This window comes from Pongo pygmaeus, chromosome 1 (assembly GCF_028885625.2).
Source record: "Pongo pygmaeus isolate AG05252 chromosome 1, NHGRI_mPonPyg2-v2.0_pri, whole genome shotgun sequence".
Classification (NCBI taxonomy): domain Eukaryota; kingdom Metazoa; phylum Chordata; class Mammalia; order Primates; family Hominidae; genus Pongo; species Pongo pygmaeus.
The window spans coordinates 157,478,934-157,499,343 of record NC_072373.2 but is presented as its reverse complement, the minus strand read 5'-3'; the positions used below and the strand labels follow the sequence as shown (position 1 = coordinate 157,499,343).

General features: G+C 36.0%; 1 long non-coding RNA gene across 2 annotated transcripts in view; it reads right to left on the bottom strand.

The window, feature by feature from the left end:
- The window catches only part of LOC134738522 (uncharacterized), a 68,327-nt gene that overhangs the window by 35,014 nt on the left and 12,903 nt on the right, over window positions 1–20,410 (bottom strand). The window contains exons 2-3 of one of the 2 annotated variants that reach the window (XR_010124259.1): window positions 17,519–17,629; window positions 1,748–1,826 (exon numbers count right to left, since the gene is read on the bottom strand). This is a non-coding gene — a long non-coding RNA (uncharacterized LOC134738522). The remainder of the gene's footprint in view (window positions 1–1,747; window positions 1,827–17,518; window positions 17,630–20,410) is intronic. The other variant, XR_010124258.1, reaches the window with a different exon arrangement.

The window sequence follows — 20,410 nt, the reverse complement described above, 5'->3', positions numbered from 1 at the left end:
TAGAAAAAGAAAAACATGAAACTCTCAGCAATGTCATGTTGATGCATGGGAAACACAAGAATCCCAAATTATCTGCCAGGTATCTACTATTGCAGAAGTTCTTTAAAGTATATGTATAGTGAACTCATTGCAGAAAAAATACAGACTCTATAGCACACTTCTTGTCCTTATACTGGTTATCTAAGATTGAACATATGTGTTTATGGTTTGTCAGTGACATGCTTAATTACATTATTAACAGACACAATGTCACTGGTAATTTTCTCCAAGATTCCTCAAAGCTCAAAAGCATTTGAAAGAGATTTTAGTATTTCTGTTCCTACTCTGGAAAAATAACCTATAATTTAACATTGTAAACCAATTGTGCATCTCAAAGATCACTATTATTGCCTTGTTTTCTGATAGTTTCCTCCTCCCATGAGCTCGTGTGGGAGGGAAAAGAAGTAGTGGACCTGAAATCCCCCAAATGTGACAATGTGGCCAGTAATGTGCCAGTATGTGACCAGTAACGTGCCATCATATTTGCTTTAACCCTCACAATAAATCTGAAAGACAAATATTATTGACCATTTTATAGCAGGGAAAGTGGTACAGAGAAGTTAGCCCTGTTGCTTAAAGTCACGCAGCTTTGAAGAGCAGAATTAGGGTTCAGAGTCAAGCCTTTTAAATCTGAAGTTTGTGACTCTTTCTTCTAAAACACCACTTAAATGAAGGACTTTGAACAAATGATGCCATATTGTAGTAGACCTAGCAATAACACTTTGATTCATGCTGTGCCAAATGACTATCTTTGCGATATATAAAACAACATGACATGACTGTGACATAGTCATTTAAAAATATTTGTAAAGCCACCACAAAAATGCCTTTTATAATTTCAATTGTGAATAATGCCAAGGATGTTAACTCTTGAAATGTTAACTTGTGTGTATACTCATGCTGTGTGCATATTAATATAAGCTTATTTTATATACATAGATCTAATACTTTTCAAATGCCATTGTTTTCACTAGATTGAACTGTCATCTGCTTTAATAACATGAAATTCTTATTTCATCGCAGTATCACAAACAGCTACACTATGTTTTTTTGACAAGCTGTATTTTTACTTTATGCTTTATTCTTGAAGCTTCAAAAATTGATACCAGTTCTTTTCAAGACAATGTTTTCAACACAGTGGGGTAAAAATATTTTTTCTTCTTATATTATCGAGTAAAATTCTAGGTGATAGAGTTCAAATATAAACTTTGTCTCCACTCATAACTCAGAAGCTTGTGGAATGCCTTGATAGTTTGGCAAACATGTTGTAAACAGTCATACTATGTATTCACAAATGCATTCATATTTTAAATGTGTATTTTCTTGTTTGTGTTTCTGGTTTTTAAATATTGTTATTCTTGATTCAAGTATCTGATAAAAACTTGTAATTTTTTTAAGTGTATGATAATGTTTTTAACTCTATGTCTTTTCACATAAAAAAGGCATAGAAATTTTTCACAGAGTGAAAAGACAGAAAGTTAAAACACATCATCTATGCCTCTAGAACTTAAGTAGAGCCTACATTAATTAAAAATGGATACTTACAAAAATGTACATTTTTTCATTAACGTACTAAATACATAACTAACAACTAAATATATAAAAATGTGAGATCATCTATATATTTGCATGTTCATACATATGTATATATCATGTATATATGTATAATATGATACCTTATATATATATAATAGTTATGAATACTCACATTTATCAAGCAATTATTACATGACAGATACAAATCCAGATTTTGTGTGGTAAGAAGTTTAAATAACTTAGAAAAACTTCTGTAGGTAAAAATAAACTACAAAATGAGAAATACAAAATTAAGTATGAATATGAATATTTACTTGGAATAAGAAAATAAATCATTTCCAGTTACATAATTTCAAAAATCTAACAAATCTAAAACATGGACAATTACAGAAAAGTAATAAACTTTATTACAATAGCTCTAAAATCTACTTTTTTTGGTTTTATGTTCTTTGATTATTTCTTCATATGACAATTATTTTGTCATTTTTTTTCTCAAAGGGAGAAGAGAAAGGTAATTCCATCTTTCCGTTAGGATGACTGGTTTTATTTAATGATAGTTTAGAAAAGATTCTCTCAGCCTAATAATTCATCTTTGGTAATGCCATGTAGTTTTTTGGATTGTTGTCAATTTTGGAAAAACTTTCACAAAATTTCTTTCATATATTATTGTAAGATTTCAGAGTATTTTAGGTATTTTTGTGCAGTTACTCATCTTCAATATTCTTTGAATTAATAATACCTATTAAATAATTTGTCATTTCTGTTTCCTTACTGCAGTGGCTTACATCAGTATTTTGTGTTGAATTCATTAAAAAAAAAACAATTTTTTCCGCTGTGAAAAAATCTTCATTAATTAATTGGACTCTTAAATTAGTCAAGCCTATATATTATTTGTAATAAATCTTTTGCTTAATGAATTGCTGACTTTGGAATGACCTGAAAATTATTTTAATTCACTTCTCATTGCTACATTAATTTCTACTGAATTTATATAACAACACATGCAAACATTGTTTTATTTTATATTTCACTTATAATTGTATATCTTGCTTTATCAAATATTTCTGACAGAAGAAAGAAATCTATTTTCACTTGGCGTTTAGGAAAAGTAAATTTTTGGCTTACCATTTTGCATGTTATTAAAAGAACTGCTTATTGGTTTGCTTTTGGGTTCCTTTGTTTTTTCTCCACTATCCACATACTTCTCTTGCCATGGGCCAGAGGACACTTTCTCATATTATGACTCAACCTCTGGCCTGTCTTCTAGAGGTTAAAATTCTGGGCTAGTTTGCAGAGTGAGCAGTAGCAAGAATTTTTCTTGAAGCCATTTCTATACTTTCATGGCTTACATATCTACCATGAATTCCATGACTAACTATATGTAACCATAAAGCAAATGACTTCCATTCACAAGAGTATATCCCATGAAATCCAGACAAATTATTGTCCTAACACAAATTCCCCTTAGCAAAATTTCCCATATAGTAGATATCACTCCAATGGTATCATAGAAAAGGGAAAGTATAGTTAATGAGAAGAATAAGTGAAAAAAGTGATAGGTCTTCATTAACTCTAAATAACCCACTTATTTATTTTCAAAATTTTGCAAAAATCCTAACACTTTGCCAGGACCTCTCTAGGGCACTTGAAATATATATTATTTTCATGATAAAGTTACCCTATTTATAGTTCACATAGAGTATTTTCATATATTCCACATAGAATTTATTCTACGTATTCCACATAGAGTGTTTTGTCTAATCCTCATACACATTTTTTGAGGATAAACTGCTTTAGAAATAAACAAGCATATTGAGAAAGAGAGAGAGAAACTGAGTGACTTTCAAAATTATAGCTAGAACCCTGGCAATTTGATTCTGAAGTCTATTGTCTTGTCTCTGCCAGGCATTTTTAATTGCATAGGGAAAAGTGACTTCAGAGCATGTCAGTGGTTATGATTTGTTTTGCATCTGATCAAGTTAACCATTGATTGTGTTAAGCTTCGTTTAGATTTAGATTCTCTTCACTCACACAGAACTGAAGTGTGTAACAGCCTCAACTTGCCTTAACCTAGGTAATCCTTTTATCCATAACAAGCATGAGGACTAGAAAAAATGCAGATACGAAGCTAATTGAAAGAAGAGCAGATTCAATGTTAAGATGCATTTTGCTATATACCCATGAAAATAAATAAATTACAGCCACATTCATCTACATAGATAAACATAATGAAGATGTTTACCATTAAGAGGAAGTTGTTGAAGTTTGTAAAAACTATGATTCCATTTATATAAACTTCAAAATATAGGCTCTGTATGTGTGTGTGTGTGTGTGTGTGTGAATAGAGCATGGAAATGAAAATGATAATCCCAAAATTCAGGATAGTGGTTGTAAGGTTGGTGGGGAAAGGAGAATAGAATCACAGAAATGAACAAAGGAAACTTCAAAGATATTGGTGCTGTTTATTTTATTGTTATTTCATAAGGCTTAGAGACATGTTTTAAATATCTTAGTTGTTAAATATTTAATTGAAACAATCAACATTTCAATGGGATTTGAAATAATTAGGTGGGTAGTGGGACAGTTTTGGGCTGAGAAATACCAAGCAAAAGAAATTAGGCAGAGGTAGCATAATTGGGTGAAATTGGGAGCTTGACAAAAAGTTTTCAGGCTTGGAGATTCTTATTCTGAGGATATCTTCATGAAAAAGCACATCTAAATGTAGGTCAGAATTTGAGAGAATGGACTCATTGAAATGCCCAAGTGAGGCAGAAACATCAATGTCCATTGCTCAAGTTGAGTCATATATCCCCAATAAAAACATATTAGTTTGTTTTCAAGCTGCTGATACAGATATACCCGAAACTGGGAACAAAAAGAGGTTTAATTGGACTTACAGTTCCACATGGCTGGGGAGGCCTCAGAATCATGGCAGGAGGCGAAAGGCACTTCTTACATGGCAGTGGTAAGAGAAAAAAAATGAGGAAGAAGCAAAAGCGGAAACCCCTGATAAACCCATCAGATCTTGTGAAACCCATTCACTCTCAAGAGAACAGCACCTGAAAACTGGCCCCCATGATTCAGCTACCTCCCCATGGGTCCCTCCCACAACACATGGGAATTCTGGAAGACACTATTAAAGTTGAGATTTGGGTGGGGACACAGCTAAACCAGATCAGATAATAAAATAAGAATAGTTCTACAATTACCACTGTGCTAGTGGCAAGTAATTGGGGGCAATTTAGGGAACTAATGAGCAGACATTGCATTATTTGGCAGCATTTCATTTGCTATCGGAAGATATATCTAAAATGTTTACTATACAACCGAAATAATGCCAGGTCCTGTACTAAGATATTGAGGAAACAGCCACATAGATCCTGTGATTTTTCAGGGGCATAAATTGTGTTGCCTTTCAGAAAACATGCTCCTTAGGAGATGAAAAATAAGGCAATAGCCTAGTTACTGAATTACTGGCACAAATAACAATATCTGGTTTGATAAATTTGTGTTAGGAGCTAGAGATCCCAATTACAAGGGGAGTTATTGCTACAAACTCAAAAATTGAGGACCTAGAATTTAAGCTAGAATGCTAGTCATTGGTGATCTGGTGTAAAAAGATTAGAGAAGGAACAACAGCAATATGATAATTGAAGAAGGAAAGCTTCAATATTGAGTTTGTAAACAAAAGGCTAAGATTATTTTTAGGATTAAAACAAAGTAGAACAGGTTGTCATGAAAGACAGGGAGGATTTAAGTTCTTTTCATTGCTGAGATTAGTTACATATACGTATGCATTTAGGTGTGTGTGTGTGTGTTTGTGTGTATATTAATTAGTGTAGGGATGGGGGATTAAAATAATGTTGCAACAATGCATTGAAACTAAGTTGGTTTAAAGAAATGTAAAACTGAATTATTCATAAAACAATGAAATAATGCCCACAGTGTCAGTAGATACACACACCTCTTCCAGCCCATAGATTTTTTTCCTTGTAACTGTTAAAATAGGCACCCTTTTTGTTTATGTTTGGTGATATATGTTCATCTTTTTTTTTTTTTAATTTTTGTTTTTTTAAGTATTTATTGATCATTCTTAGGTGTTTTTCCTAGAGGGGGATGTGGCAGGGTCATAGGATAATAGTGGAGAGAAGGTCAGCAGGTAAACACATGAACAAAGGTCTCTGGTTTTCCTAGGCAGAGGTCCCTGGGGCCTTCCGCAGTGTTTGTGCCCCTGGGTACTTGAGATTAGGGAGTGGTGATGACTCTTAACGAGCATGCTGCCTCCAAGCATCTGTTTAACAACGCACATCTTGCACCGCCCTTAATCCATTTAACCCTGAGTTGACACAGCACGTTTCAGAGAGCAGGGGGCTGCGGGCAAGGCCATAGATCAACAGCATCCCAAGGCAGAAGAATTCCTCCTCCCAGACAGGGCCGCCGGGCAGAGGCGCTCCTCACTCCCCAGACGGGCGGCCGGGCAGAGGCGCTCCTCACCTCCCAGACGGTGCGGCCGGGCAGAGGCGCTCACTTCCTAGACGGGGCGGCCAGGCAGAGGCGCTCCTCACCTCCCAGAGGAAGGGCGGCTGGGCAGAGGTGTTCCTCACATCCCAGACGATGGGAGGCCGGGCAGGGGCGCTCCTCACCTCCCTGACGGGGGCGGCTGGGCAGAGGTGCTCCTCACTTCCCAGATGGGGCGGCCAGGCAGAGGTGCTCCTCACTTCCTCACTTCCCAGACGGGGCGGCCGGGCAGAGGCGCTCCTCACTTCCTCCCAGACGGGGTGGCGGCCGGGCAGAGGCGTTCCTCACTTTCTCCCAGGCGGGGTGGCAGCCGGGCAGAGGTGCTCCTCACCTCCCAGATGGGGTGGCCGGCCAGAGGCGCTCCTAAGTTCCCAGACGGGGCGGCCAGGCAGAGGCGCTCCTCACTTCCTCCCAGACGGGGTGGCGTCCGGGCAGAGGCGCTCCTCACGTCCCAGACGGGGCGGCAGGGCAGAGGCGCTCCTCACCTCCCAGACGGGGCGGCCGGGTAGAGGGGCTCCACACTTCCTCCCAGACGGGGTGGCGGCCGAGCAGAGGCGCTCCTCACCTCCCAGACGGGGCGGCCAGGCAGAGGCGCTCCTCACTTCCCCGACGGGGTGGCTGGGCCTAGGCGCTCCTCACATCCCAGACGATGGGCGGCCAGGCAGAGGCGCTCCTCACTTCCTAGACGGGGTGGCGGCCGGGCAGAGGCTGTAATCTTAGCACTTTGGGAGGCCAAGGCAGGCGACTGGGAGGTGGAGGTTGTAGCGAGCCGAGATCATGCCACTGCACTCCAGCCTGTGCAACATTGAGCATTGAGTAAGCGAGACTCCGTCTGCAATCCCAGCACCTCGGGAGGCCGAGGCGGGCAGATCACTCGAGGATATATGTTCACCTTTTTACATAGCCCATGAAGCAATTATAGTAATGTATCATAGTTTCCAGTATATAGTATGCTAATACTTCATTTGCACTTTTTTTTTGTCCACTCTTCACCTCTCTCTACCTTGCTCTATGGCCAGGGAGGCTGATATGAATGGACTGCATCAGTGAGCATTTTTGCTTCTGGCTTGTGGTTGTGTTTCTAATAAAAGCCATCAACAGGAGATCAAAAGACAGAAAGATAGTACAAACAGGGCATTTAGTTTTTAGTTCCCTCCAGCTGGGCCATTTTGGTCTTTACCAAAGCCACAGCTCCTGTCAAGCTACATTATCCAGAAACTACAACTGTGATCACTGGGTGACAGTCATTTCTCCTTCCTCTTTCCCCTTCAGGCCTAGAGGAGGCAAGATCTCTTTTGCTGCAAGCCCCAGAGCGCTTCACCAATTGTTGGTCATCTGTAATTTTGCCCACACTTTTTATCAGTTTCTTTACTAAACTCTCCTAAATTACCCATTTGAGGGTGACACCTCTTTTCAGAAAACAATCTGATATACAAAATATACAAATGTTAATATTTGCATGTAAGTTTTCCTTTCAAATTAAATGAGATAACAGTCCTGCTTTACTGACCATGGTTAAACCACCTGAGATAGCTGAGATAATTATTTGGCTCTGGGGTTGATTTCAACAGGAATGAAGTATAGAATGGGGGGTAAAAACATGGACCCCAGAGCCCCTAACTGACACATCAAAAGCACAGGCAAAATTTTACTATTTTTATTTGTATTTCACTCAATAAAAAGTGAAATGTTTTTAATGACTATAATTATCCAGGGATAAAATAGCGTCCTTTTGAGATAATGCATACATTTTGTTGGAAATGTTCAAGCAGAGGCCCAATCAACATCATCAAGTCTTTCTGAGAACTATTGTCATACTTGGTAGAATTTGAACTTCATTTGTTCTCAGGTCTCTTCTTGCTCTCTTTTGATTATTTTAAGATACTATTTGCCTGTCTTTCTAGAACAGGTTACTAAAATGTTAGGAAATGACTGTAATAATCCTAATCATGGCATGATATAAATTGAGCCTTTTGAGAATAAAAATCCCATTCTCAGGGAAGACATTTGCAAAATTTGGAGATAGTGTACTACCTATTTTTAGTACCATTTTTATTTTTTCAAAACAAAAAAGTAAATTATAGCACACTTTATTGAAAGATAAAGGCCACAAGGTAGAAGATACTCTAAACTTTGCAGGTATTATGGGAGAAGAGAGAAAAGAAACTGATATTTTTGTTACACTATTACAAAGTCAGAAACTTCATATATCATTTTAATGTATTTATCAGATTAATAGTAATTTAATATAATTTGGATTTTAATTATATGTAGTTCTTCTTCTCTTTAAAATATGAACTTACTTGGTCTTTTATCAATTCTTTTAAAATTTATATGCCAAATCCAAGAAACATAGAATACAACATATGTTTTGAACAAGTATATTTCTAACTTAATGATTTAGGAAGGAAACGTGACTTCTCCTGCTGTCAAAACCAGCATTCTTCTTCTAGGTTTATGCAGTGAACCTATGCAATAATCCAATATCACCTAAATCACTTGGGCATGCTGCCATCAAGTTGAAAATCATATTTTACACAATGGTGCTTTCCTTCAAAAAATGAGAAAACAATAAATTTGCCTTACATTATGGGGAGAGTCTTAAGAAATACTATCAATGAAAGAAGTCAGGGCCTGTTGTAGTTGCAGTTATAAAACTCATCAGCATCTTAACCATTCCAAGTGTCGAAAATCAAAAGCAGGTAGACAGCTTTCCTTTCAGAGACAGGATGAACTTTCTCACTGTGTGGTTCCCTTTGCTCTAATTAAATGCATCTCTGATATCTCTGGAATTGCAACCTTTTTGAATTAAAGTGTCTCTGTTCATTATTTAACTCTGAGTCCCTGAAAAGACAGTCTCATGTGGTATGTTCTCTGTAGGTACTAATTTATGATTGGCATTCTGATGGAGAGCTGTCAGATGGTCTTCTTTCTCCCCTCCTCTTCTACATTGATTTATTGGTAGGAGGAAGCTGCAATTGCAGTGGCAACTTTTTCCATTTAGACTTCACAGATACAGTGCACACCACTTCCAATGATTAAACAGAATGCAACTGACAGGTTTTCATTACTGAATCATAGAGAGGAGACGACACATTTTTTAATGGCATTGGCTTTTCCTTTCTTGGATATTTAGGTCACAAGTGAGTACAATTTTGGCAGCTCCATTCTTATCCCGATTTGGACATATAAAAATCTTCTAATTTGGCACCCTAAGTGCCAAATATTGAATGGCAGCTTTAGTTTCAGAGTGATGGATGATCCAAATGAGAGGCCCATTATAAATCATGTGCATTCTGAGAGATATGGAAGGAAAGCTTCAAGTACTTGCTCAAACTCTACCTGATACCTGCTGGAATAAATATTGTCCTTAATGACTTTTTACAGAAGAAAATAGGTCAGACATATTTTAACACACAGATAAGCAGGGCAGGATTGACAATAGATCTTATGTCAACCCAACCCCTATTCTTCAGTCTATTTTTGTTTCTGCTTAAGTGCTTTTAGCCACTGGCAGAGCTAACAAATGTTTTGACCTAAGATGGAGAAATGCAGAATTTAGTAGTACATGTCTATGGCAATTCAATTGATTTGACTCAATTCAGGTTAATGGAATATGATCTAAGATCGTGAGAACTGAATTCAATGAAAGTGATCTCTGGGTTTCTGTTGATGGCTTGAGTGTTATTGCTTAGCAAACCTATGCAAGGAGATTTTATATATCTAACTTAAAGGGGCTATTCTTGAAAAATAAGTGGTTATCTTTGACTAGTTGTAGCTTCCAAATGATTTTCTTAGACAGTTAATTTTCTAGATTGATTCCAGGCAAGTAGGCCTTTTTATTTTTATATCAGGATAGGAATAGTAAAAGACCACTGACAAAATTTTTAATGCAAAAATTTCAGAAATTATATTCATCAATACATTAAACTCAACCTCCCGAAGCATCTGCTATGGGCAAATTCTCTGCTATGTACTGAAACGAAAGATAACAATTTGAACTGGATAGACAGTTTCTTTACTCAAGGAGAAAATTAATAATGTAGTATTAAAAAGAATAAGCTCCATAATAAATGTATAACCCACAAACTATATTATCTTGCAAGAGAAAAAAGTGGTTTTCACATATCCACAAACCAATTCTCCCAAACTCACCCCTTTCTGTGAGGATCAGAGAAAATTTCACAAAGAAAACAGCCTTGACCTAAGCCCAAAGATATAAGAACATGTAGGTTCACAGAAGTAATTTTAATTTATGTGAAGGTAACCAGGTTGCAGTGATTAACTGGAATACTTTAATAGTAATGTGCATGAATATGGGTTTTTATAAGAAAAATTTCCCCACATCAGTCCATCCAGAGATGTACATAAATATTGCAGCTATTTCCTTCAAAGAGCTTAGTCATATAAGAAGATAGTAAACACAGTTTTGTACTCTTTAGAATATCTTAAGCCAAATAACATAATTAGATTTAGTTGCAGTGGTATTTATAATTTCAAGCCTAGTTTTCAAAAAGATAAGTGAACGTCTGAACAATATTTTCAGTGAAAAATGGGATTTGGGTTCATGTTTTTAGGTCACATATAATTACAACAAAAACAAAATCTATTACTTAAAATTAATACATCTGTTTATATTTGGTTCATAAAAGGTGAATTATTTAGAGACATACTAGGATTCTGTCTGGGAGGGAATGAAGCCACAGACAATCACCAGCACGGCTTAGCTGTAAGGCATTTTTGGTCTATCGCCCAGTTAAGCTATTGCAGCCTAGAGATACTATGGACAAAGAAGTTTAACTAAGAACCAACTTGATGGTTAGGAAGAGGTCTTTACACAAATGTCCCTGTGCCTATTTTCATGTTAGCTTTGTTAGACTGAACACTTGTACAATACTGAGAACAGAACTAACCAGAGATGCTTAGCACCAGTCAGTTCACATGCAAATAGGCACTGACCCAATAAGTTTAAATGCAGAGATGATCCCTTAGCAGACAATCACATTGTATCACTCTGGAGAGCTAGGATTTAATAAATTAGTCCTATGTCAATCCTACTACTGAAAAGACTGTTTAGACTTGAAGCTGGCATTCACCTCAAATTGAGAGTAAGGAGAGCTTAAAGAAGTTGCCCAAACTCTACTCCAAGATGGGGCTGGAGGACTAGGATGAAGATATTAAGGAACAGAACAGAATGAGGTCTAATACTTGGCTCTTAATGTAAAAAAAAAAACAAAACTAGATCTAAATTAAAGTCAAATGCTAAATAATTTGTGTAAAGGAGAATTAGCTTAGATATCATTTGTTTTGGAACTGCTTCCAAGACTTCCAAGACTTCCCTTCCAAAACTCTTCAAATATGGATAAAAGGATAAGTTTTGGAAAGGCAATATTAGACCCAGATATATGTAGGCAGAATAACTTCAAAGAAGATTTACTGGGTTCCATGCCAAAGTTAGACGACAGAAAGATAGGTCATGGGACATTCAAGAGCCCCAGTGTGAGGATAAGTTTACATCATAACAGAGGAGGCTGAGAAGCATCAGTTAGAAGAGGTCTGTCAGCAGTGAACTCACCAATACAGAGTAACTATCCTCAAAGACCAGATTAATGCCAGACACCCTATCCATCACCATGAGCCTTCATTGGCCCAAATGCCACATCCTGACTAAACAATATGGACAGGAGAGAAATCCTGAATGGGATTGTTTTTAACTGAAATGCCCAATAAATAATGCAAATGACTGAGTTCTCCCAGAAGTTAGTATTTGACATATAAATTAAGGTTTATTAAAAAAAGTTTTATGTTTTGCATACCTTAGTTAGCATGGAATGCATATCTCCTTTCCTGTCCTTTTGCTGGGATTCCTGACCCACATAGACTCAAAGAGAAAATGCCATTACCCAGCAGCACTTCTGCCAATCAGATAAACCCAAGTTTCTGTATTTTGATTAAAGATAACTGAATCTATAAACAAACACCCACTGGAGGAATTAAATATTTATTTATATTCACTTATATGAATTAAACACGTATTCACATCCACTTATATTCCCATGAATATCAGGTACTACAGTTAGCATCATTTTTGTTTCAAGGGTTGATGTTACTTTTTGTCTATTTTAGAAATTATTTTCAAGGTATTTGTTTTGCAATGACATCTTTTTTCATTTCTAATTAATTCAATAATATGACTCAGCTCAACCTATGTAAGAATCTCCTATGTGCAAGTTGCCCGATAGCATTTAATATGTGCCAGAACTTATGCAAGGCACTAAAGATCCAAAGATAAAAGCTTTCCTCCTTAAGGGGCTTGCATTCTAAAATGTGCTTCTTTCCTAATAGAAGTGCTATAAATTACAGGAGAGTCAATGGATAGAGAGATGGGAAGAGGGAGTGATTATAAAGGCCTCTTTATTATGGAACAACAGGCAAAGGTTTACTAGGTCTTGTCTTTTCTCTGCTTCCACCAATCAAGTAACTGGCATTCTTCCCTGGGTCTGTTGCATTTTGAATGTTTTCTGTGCTCTCAAAACAAGTCAGCTTGAGACATCTTGAATGCCCTAGTAACTTACAAATGATGTGAGTGTAATACACATATAAGGTAGCTAAACATTAACCAATTTATTATAAGTTAACAAATTAACTGTTGTTGAAAGAGTTTTTGAATTTTTAATAAAAAATCCCTGAATTATGATTCTGGCTTGACTCCTCATAAACCAAATGTGATGGGTAGATATCTAAAGATGGCACCTGCTAGATTCCCATCCCTTAGTTATTAAGTCAGACACTCATCTAAGCACTACTGTAAAGAAATTTTGCTGAGGTTACTAAAGTACCAATAGAACTGAACCTTAAGATACAAAGATTTACTTTGTAGGCCTGACCCAATCAAGTGAGCCCATTAAAAGCAAAGAGTTTTATCTGGCTGGTGGCAACAGAGGAAATCAGAGATATTTGAAGCACGAGAGGCATTCAGCCATGTAATTGTTAACTTCAAAAATGGAGGAGTCTGTATGCCAATAAAGGTAGCAGCTCTAGGAGTTGAGAGCTGCCCTGAGCTGACAGCTAGCAAGAAAACAAAGACCTCAGGCGACAACTGCAAAGAACTGAATTCTGTAAACAATTTGAATAAGCTTAGAAGTGGATTCTCTATCAGAGCCTTACAGTTAAGACACATTCCAGCAAATACCTCGATATCAGAAGCAGATTATCCACCCATATCATACCAGGCTCTGACCTACACAACTTAGAGTTAATAAATAGATGTTGTCTTATGCCAATAAGTTTGTGGTAATTTGTTATGCAACAGTAGAAAACTAATACATCAAGCAACTTTATTCAATTAAATTAGAAGTTCTGGAAGTCAGTTTCATCCTCCACCAATTACCAATGGAAGTAATCATAATACATGTAGGCTTTTTCTGTTACTTGAATAAGTTGAAGGAAAATGCTTCCTGGATAGTAAAATCTAATGCAAAGGTTATTGTCATTATTAATAGAACATCAACAGGGTATATATTATTGTATTTAGAATCCAGTTTTGGATAAGGCTGCTGCTAATTTTCCCACTGCATAGTCCTATATCCCATTCTGTCCTTGTTCTGGGGTCTTTAATGCAATCCTGTAAAATTCCCATATGTCCCCTGTAGCCTTCCAATTAGAGTTTCTATTTCTTTAAGTGCATAACAAGTACGTATGTTAAATATTTTAATATACTTCTGCTTCCTTTAAAAAATTGCATCGTGTTTTTCTCCATCTATATTTCTATTCATGTAGTTAACTACACAATCTTGGTAACAGACACCTTTAACAGACCGATTCAGCTTATGCAGCCATAAATAAATCAATTTACCCATGAGAATTCCCATATTTATGCAATGAAATGGGGCCAGTTCCCCTTATATCTCCACATAGAAACCGGCTATGCTCACAGCTGACTTTGTAGAGCTTTCCCCCATGATTGGACATTCAAACTCTTCAAGAGTTTTGGGATAAGAGAGGGATGTTGATTATCTGTTATAGGAAATACTATACTTGAATGTAATTTGAATATTGGGTATCTTGCCTTTGTATAAAAAGTCCAACATTTGGTAACCTTAGAAATGTTATTATTCTGACATTATTATGTAAATATTATATTACACTTTTTCCTCACAAAACAGCATATGAGTTGTATTATTGTAAATATTTACTCAGTCTTAGTATAAAATTGGAAAATTGGGAAGTTGTAGACATATGAATACAACTATGTTCATATTGAGCCAAAAGTGTTGATCTTGCTTCTTGAAATGAAATGAAATTATTCTCTATGAGGATCCCATTCAGGATAGCTAATTGACTTTACTCATGTTTAACAAATGTTTTTATTAGTATCTGTTATTTCTTTCTTTTTTTTAAATTTTATTTTATTATTATTATACTTTAAGTTTTATGGTACATGTGCACAATGTGCAGGTTAGTTACATATATATACATGTGCCATGCTGCTGTGCTGCACCCATTAACTTGCCATTTAACATTAGGTATATCTCCTAAAGCTATCCCTCCCTCCTCCCCCCACCACACAACAGTCCCCAGAGTGTGATGTTCCCCTTCCTGTGTCCAGGTGTTCTCATTGCTCAATTCCCACCTATGAGTGAGAATATGCAGTGTTTGGTTTTGTGTTCTTGCGATAGTTTACTGAGAATGATGATTTCCAATTTCACCCATGTCCCTACAAAGGGCATGAACTCATCATTTTTTATGGCTGCATAGTATTCCATGGTGTATATGTGCCACATTTTCTTAATCCAGTCTATCATTGTTGGACATTTGGGTTGGTTCCAAGTCTTTGCTATTGTGAATAGTGCCACAATAAACATACGTGTGCATGTGTCTTTATAGCAGCATGATTTATAGTCCTTTGGGTATATACCCAGTAATGGGATGGCTGGATCAAATGGTATTTCTACTTCTAGATCCCTGAGGAATCGCCACACCGACTTCCACAATGGTTGAACTAGTTTACAGTCCCACCAACAGTGTAAAAGTGTTCCTATTTCTCCACATCCTCTCCAGCACCTATTGTTTCCTGACTTTTTAATGATTGCCATTCTAACTGGTGTGAGATGGTATCTCATTGTGGTTTTGATTTGCATTTCTCTGATGGCCAGTGATGGTGAGCATTTCCAACAGGCTAACTTCCCTTAATCCAAAAAAAATTTTGAAATCATGTTTCTGAATTTATATCCCAAATATGAATAATATATCCATTTCTAAATTATGCACCAGAAATATCCTCTAGAGAATGAGAAAAAATGTTGGACCTTTTGAAATTCTCTGCTTAAATACAGCTTGCATCTGTAACATTAAATTGTTTCTAAGTGAGAACAAAAATATCTGAGTGCTTTTAGAATGTTAAATCTTAGGCAAAATATTCATATCTACTCCCAAAAGTATCTCTATATTTTCAGAAGCTTTGTCTGAGGAGATGGAGACCTACTTTCAAAAACTCTGTGACCTATTGGACTGTTAGTTCTTTCAACGATTGTAAAGTTATACCACAAAGAAGCAGAAACATATCAAGAATGCATAGACAGCTGCCTTGCACTATTTGCCAATTACTGTGTCTGAGATTGCAGTCTGGCCTTCATGTACAGCTTTGCTGTGCTTGATATTATCTTTGATAGTGTGACAGTTTTGAAAAAGTTGGCTTAATAGTCAATTAAATTTCCAACTGTGAAAACTCATTGATTTGACTAACTTATACCATCGAGCTTATTCCCTGATTTATTTCAGTTTCTCATTGATTGACAATCATTAATTCCATATATTATTAAATTCCCTCTGGCTGCAGACTCAGTTTTCAAATTTGGAGGAGCCTAACTAACCCACAAAACCTAGGACTCAGGATTCTATCAGTTGACATTTAATGGTAGTACATGATTATGATGTGAAAAATGTGAAAAAAAGAGTAAGTAGTAGAAACAGTCCTCTTTTAACATTTAGGTAGTTCAGTGGAGAAAAGGATATAGCAACCATTTCCTCAACATTATAACACAGTATGTCTTTTGTGTGGCTGAAACTATGTAGTGATTGGTACTTTTTAGGATTATTTTACTAGTTGCTTCTATCTTGTGTTTTTTTTTTTTTGTTGCTGTTTATACAGATGAAGCAAATTACATGCAAATATATTCAAAATATCAATTGCTGGTGACCCTGAAATTATGAAAGGCAATGCTACATTTGATTTTTAAAATATTTCAGCTGCACTGACTGCTGGGGATGAATGCAGGAGAAATATTAGCTCGAAATTTCTCCAATTACTGTCCATATTTCCAATTATTTAAAATGTAAATGGTAGATTAATTACATCTATTATAAGAGAGAAGAAGGGTGTCTGTTATCTCTTTGTGTTGCCCCTTCATAGCTGAGTGGCTGCTTACATTTTATTTTGAATGAGGGAAGCTCTTACCACACCACAGAATATTTCTCATGATAAAGGAAAATCACATATAATAAGAAATCAAGAAGCACTCCCTTTGACCATGGCTGATGCCATGTAGAATATATCAACCCTAGATGATTTCATAGATTGCATGTTCATTTCACCTGTTTGCTAAAAGTTCATTTTCTGTCAGGTAAAGTACAAATTCTCTTTATGACATTAAAGCTCTATTCACAAGGTAATCCAACCTATCATAGTTCTTTTTCCAGGATCTTATCAGCCAGTAACTCCCTTCTCTGACCCATCATTTTCTTGCTATCCACCAAATGCCTCATTTACTCTGCACTCCTTCCCCCATGCCTTTGTTGATGGTGTTCTTTTTATCTGTAGAATCTTTTCTACCTGTTATTCCCTGTTTCTTCATGTAATGAACTTAAACCACTATTTCAAGATCAATTTAAATGCCACTACTTATCTGAAGCCTTATTTAATTTCTCAAGGCAGAATTTCTTCGGTGACCACATCTTTTCTGCAGACATCTATCATGATAGTGATTTTGCATTATATACAGTTTCCCATTTTTTTGTCTGGTTCATTAGATTAGAGTATCCTTTAGGCCAAAGACTATGTTTTATTTTTCTTTTGTACTTATCAATCTTGGTTAGTGTTCAAATAAATCCATTCTAACAACAAGACAGGAGACCCATAGGTACAATTGCATGAATATGATAGGAGTTTATTTGTCTCTCAAAAACATTGTTCAGCTGGCCAGGAGGCTGTCCTCTGTAAAGTCATTAAAGGACTCAGGACTTTCCCACTTGATTTTCTCAGGGAATGGTGGCCCCATCTTCATTACTGTCTGCAGAATGGAAAAAGAGGCAGTGTTGGGAAAATAGTTTTAGTTTTAAAGGGATGACCAAGAAGTTGTACACAATTTGGACACAATATTTATGCTTATATACGTTGGTTTAAATTCAATCTCAGGGCAGTACTTACCTAAGTACCTAGCTGCAAAACAGTCTAGGAAATGTCTCTATCTTGGTGGTCAGATGCCAAACACAATTTTAATGGTGGCAGGAGCAGGGAAAGGGGTGATGTATTTCACGCCTTAAAAAGAAAATAAGAATAACGGATACAGGGAAATGATTAACAGTTTCTCCCATTCTACATATATAGAGAATTTGGAACAGTTCTGGGGGGCTAATGAACAGTATTGAATGAGGGAATCAATGAAATTTGTATAGAAATTGGCATAAAAAGGAAATCATATTTTCCAGATATTTAGAGAGCTGTTAACACATGAGCAGACTGCAGTTCCATTGCTTAGGGTTTTCAATATTTTAGCTGAACACAATTATTATTATGATCCATTACACTGGGACTCATTTTTATTACCAAAACTTTATTGGTGCACAATAAGATCTCTCAAAACCAACAGGGTTAGTAAAACTAATTGTATATTGTGTGAGTAACCTGGTTTTAAAATTATATAACATTTCATAGCTTGTAGGCATTTTGTGTTTAGCTTTGAATGCCATTGTAACTAACTTCAGTGGAAACTTAGGAACTGAGAATTTCATAGACAAATTGAAGTTGAGAAACACTGCAAAAATTTAGAGATTTCTGAACACTAAATAATAAGCAAATAATTTAGTTTCTTCTGTTAATAAAACAGCAGTTTTATAATATTAATTATGCATTAATTGTACATATTAGTTATAATTACCTAAGCATTTATAAACCTACTCTATTTTATAATAGCAATAGCAAGATTTTTATCATGATTTGATAATCCTTTAAAATGTTTCACTTTTCTGTTTTAATAGGGCTGAATGGGTAAGTAAATATGTTTAATTAATAACATTTTTCCTGAAATGATTTTTTAATTAAATAAGAAAACACAAATTTACCTATGATTTAGAATATCTGTAAACACTAGATGGAACTCTATTACTAATGCCAATACTAATACTCATGTATAACATATGTGCATGTGTGCATGGGTGTGTGTGCACAAACACACACAGGAAGGAAGCTATTCTATAGATTTTTTTTTTTTTTTTGACGGCGTCTTGCTCTGCCCCCCAGCTGGAATGCAGTGGCACAATCTCGGTTCACTGCAACCTCTGTCTCCCGGATTCAAGCGATTCTCTGGCCTCAGCCTCCTGAGTAGCTGGGACTACAGGCACATGCCACCACACCCGGCTATTTTTTTTTTTTTTTGGATTTTTAGTAGAGACTGGATTTCACCATGTTGGCCAGGATGGTCTCGATCTCTTGACCTTGTGATCCACCTGCCTCGGCCTCCCAAAGTGCTGGGATTACAGGCATGAGCCACCATGCTCAGTCTCTACAGATATTTTTAAAGTCAAAATGCAAATACAGAATCTTGGTATTAAGCAGCATTGTCATCTAAGCACCATTTCTTGTTATGATTACATTAACAACTATCTAAAGCTATTTTTTCTAACCACTCCCACCTGCTTCAACTTCATGATTGCTTATGTGTCACAACACAAGAATATACAAGTAAGAAAAAGTAACTTTTCTTCAAATCCCTGATTTTGTTGTTCAAATGACCTGTGTACTTTTAAGACAGAGCAAGGGAACTTAAGATGATCTAAAACACCACAGTACATTTGACCCTTGAACAACACAGGTTTGGGCTACATGGATCCACTTATGTGTGGATTTTTTTTTTTCCAGTAAATATTTTGGAAACTTGTTTTGGAGATTTGTAACAATTTTTAAAAATTTTCAGATGAACTGTGTAGCCTAGAAATATTGAAAAAAAATAGTTACATCATGAATGCATAGAATGTTTATATACTAGTCTGTAATGTTATTTACCATGACTAAATATACATAAATCTATTATAGTTAAAATTTATAAAAACTTATGCACACAAACACTTACAGACCATACATGGTGTTATTTCAATCCAAAGAAATGTAAAGATGCACTGTTAAATCTAACCGCATAAAATTAGCTTTAATACATGCTTTAGTATTGTACTAAATTTGTAGCCACCTTCTATTGCTATTGTGGTGAGTTCAAGTGTTGAATCTGGTTAAAACATTTTGTGAAGGTAATTCTCTTCATGTTCATAGTTCCTCTCTTTAGTAAAATGCATATCACAGTAAAAGTGATCTCTCAAGTTTCTTACATATTTTTTATTGTGTTTAGTGCAATATGGTAAACTGCCAATGACAGGATGAGACCCATATGAAGTGCCACTCGTGATGCTGGATGTACCCCCAAGAAACAGAGAAAAATCATGACATTACAAGAAAAAATTCAATTCTTTGATATGTACCATAGAGTGAGGTCTGCAGCTGAGGTTTTTCACCATTTCAGGTTAAAAAATACCAAGCCTAAAGACCATTTTTTTTAAAAAAGAAAATTTGTCAAATCATCATTGTAGCTTATGCCAGCAGGCATGATAACCTTGCACTTTTTGCAATATGCCTTTCATCTCATAGTGGAAAATACAGCTTTCACATGAGTGCAAAATTGCTATAAGGCATACCTAACAATGCTAATAGATTTGAGAAAAAGCAAAGTCATTATATGACAACTGAAAGCAAAACAAAGATGAAAGATCTAATGCTGGAGAATTTAATGGCAGTAAAGGATGGTTTGATAATTTTAGAAAGAGGTTAGGTTAAAAATTTTGAAGAATGCAGAAGAGGCTTCTGCAGGCCAAAAGTATGAAAGCAATTTCTCACATACCATAAAGAAAATCATTAAGGAGAAAGAATATCTGTGTAAAAAGGTTTTTAATGAAGACAAATGTGCCCTATTCTGGAAAAACATGCTGCGAAGGATATTTATTGGTAAGAAATCGAAGAAAGCACCAGAATTTTAGGCAGGAAGAGATAGGCTAA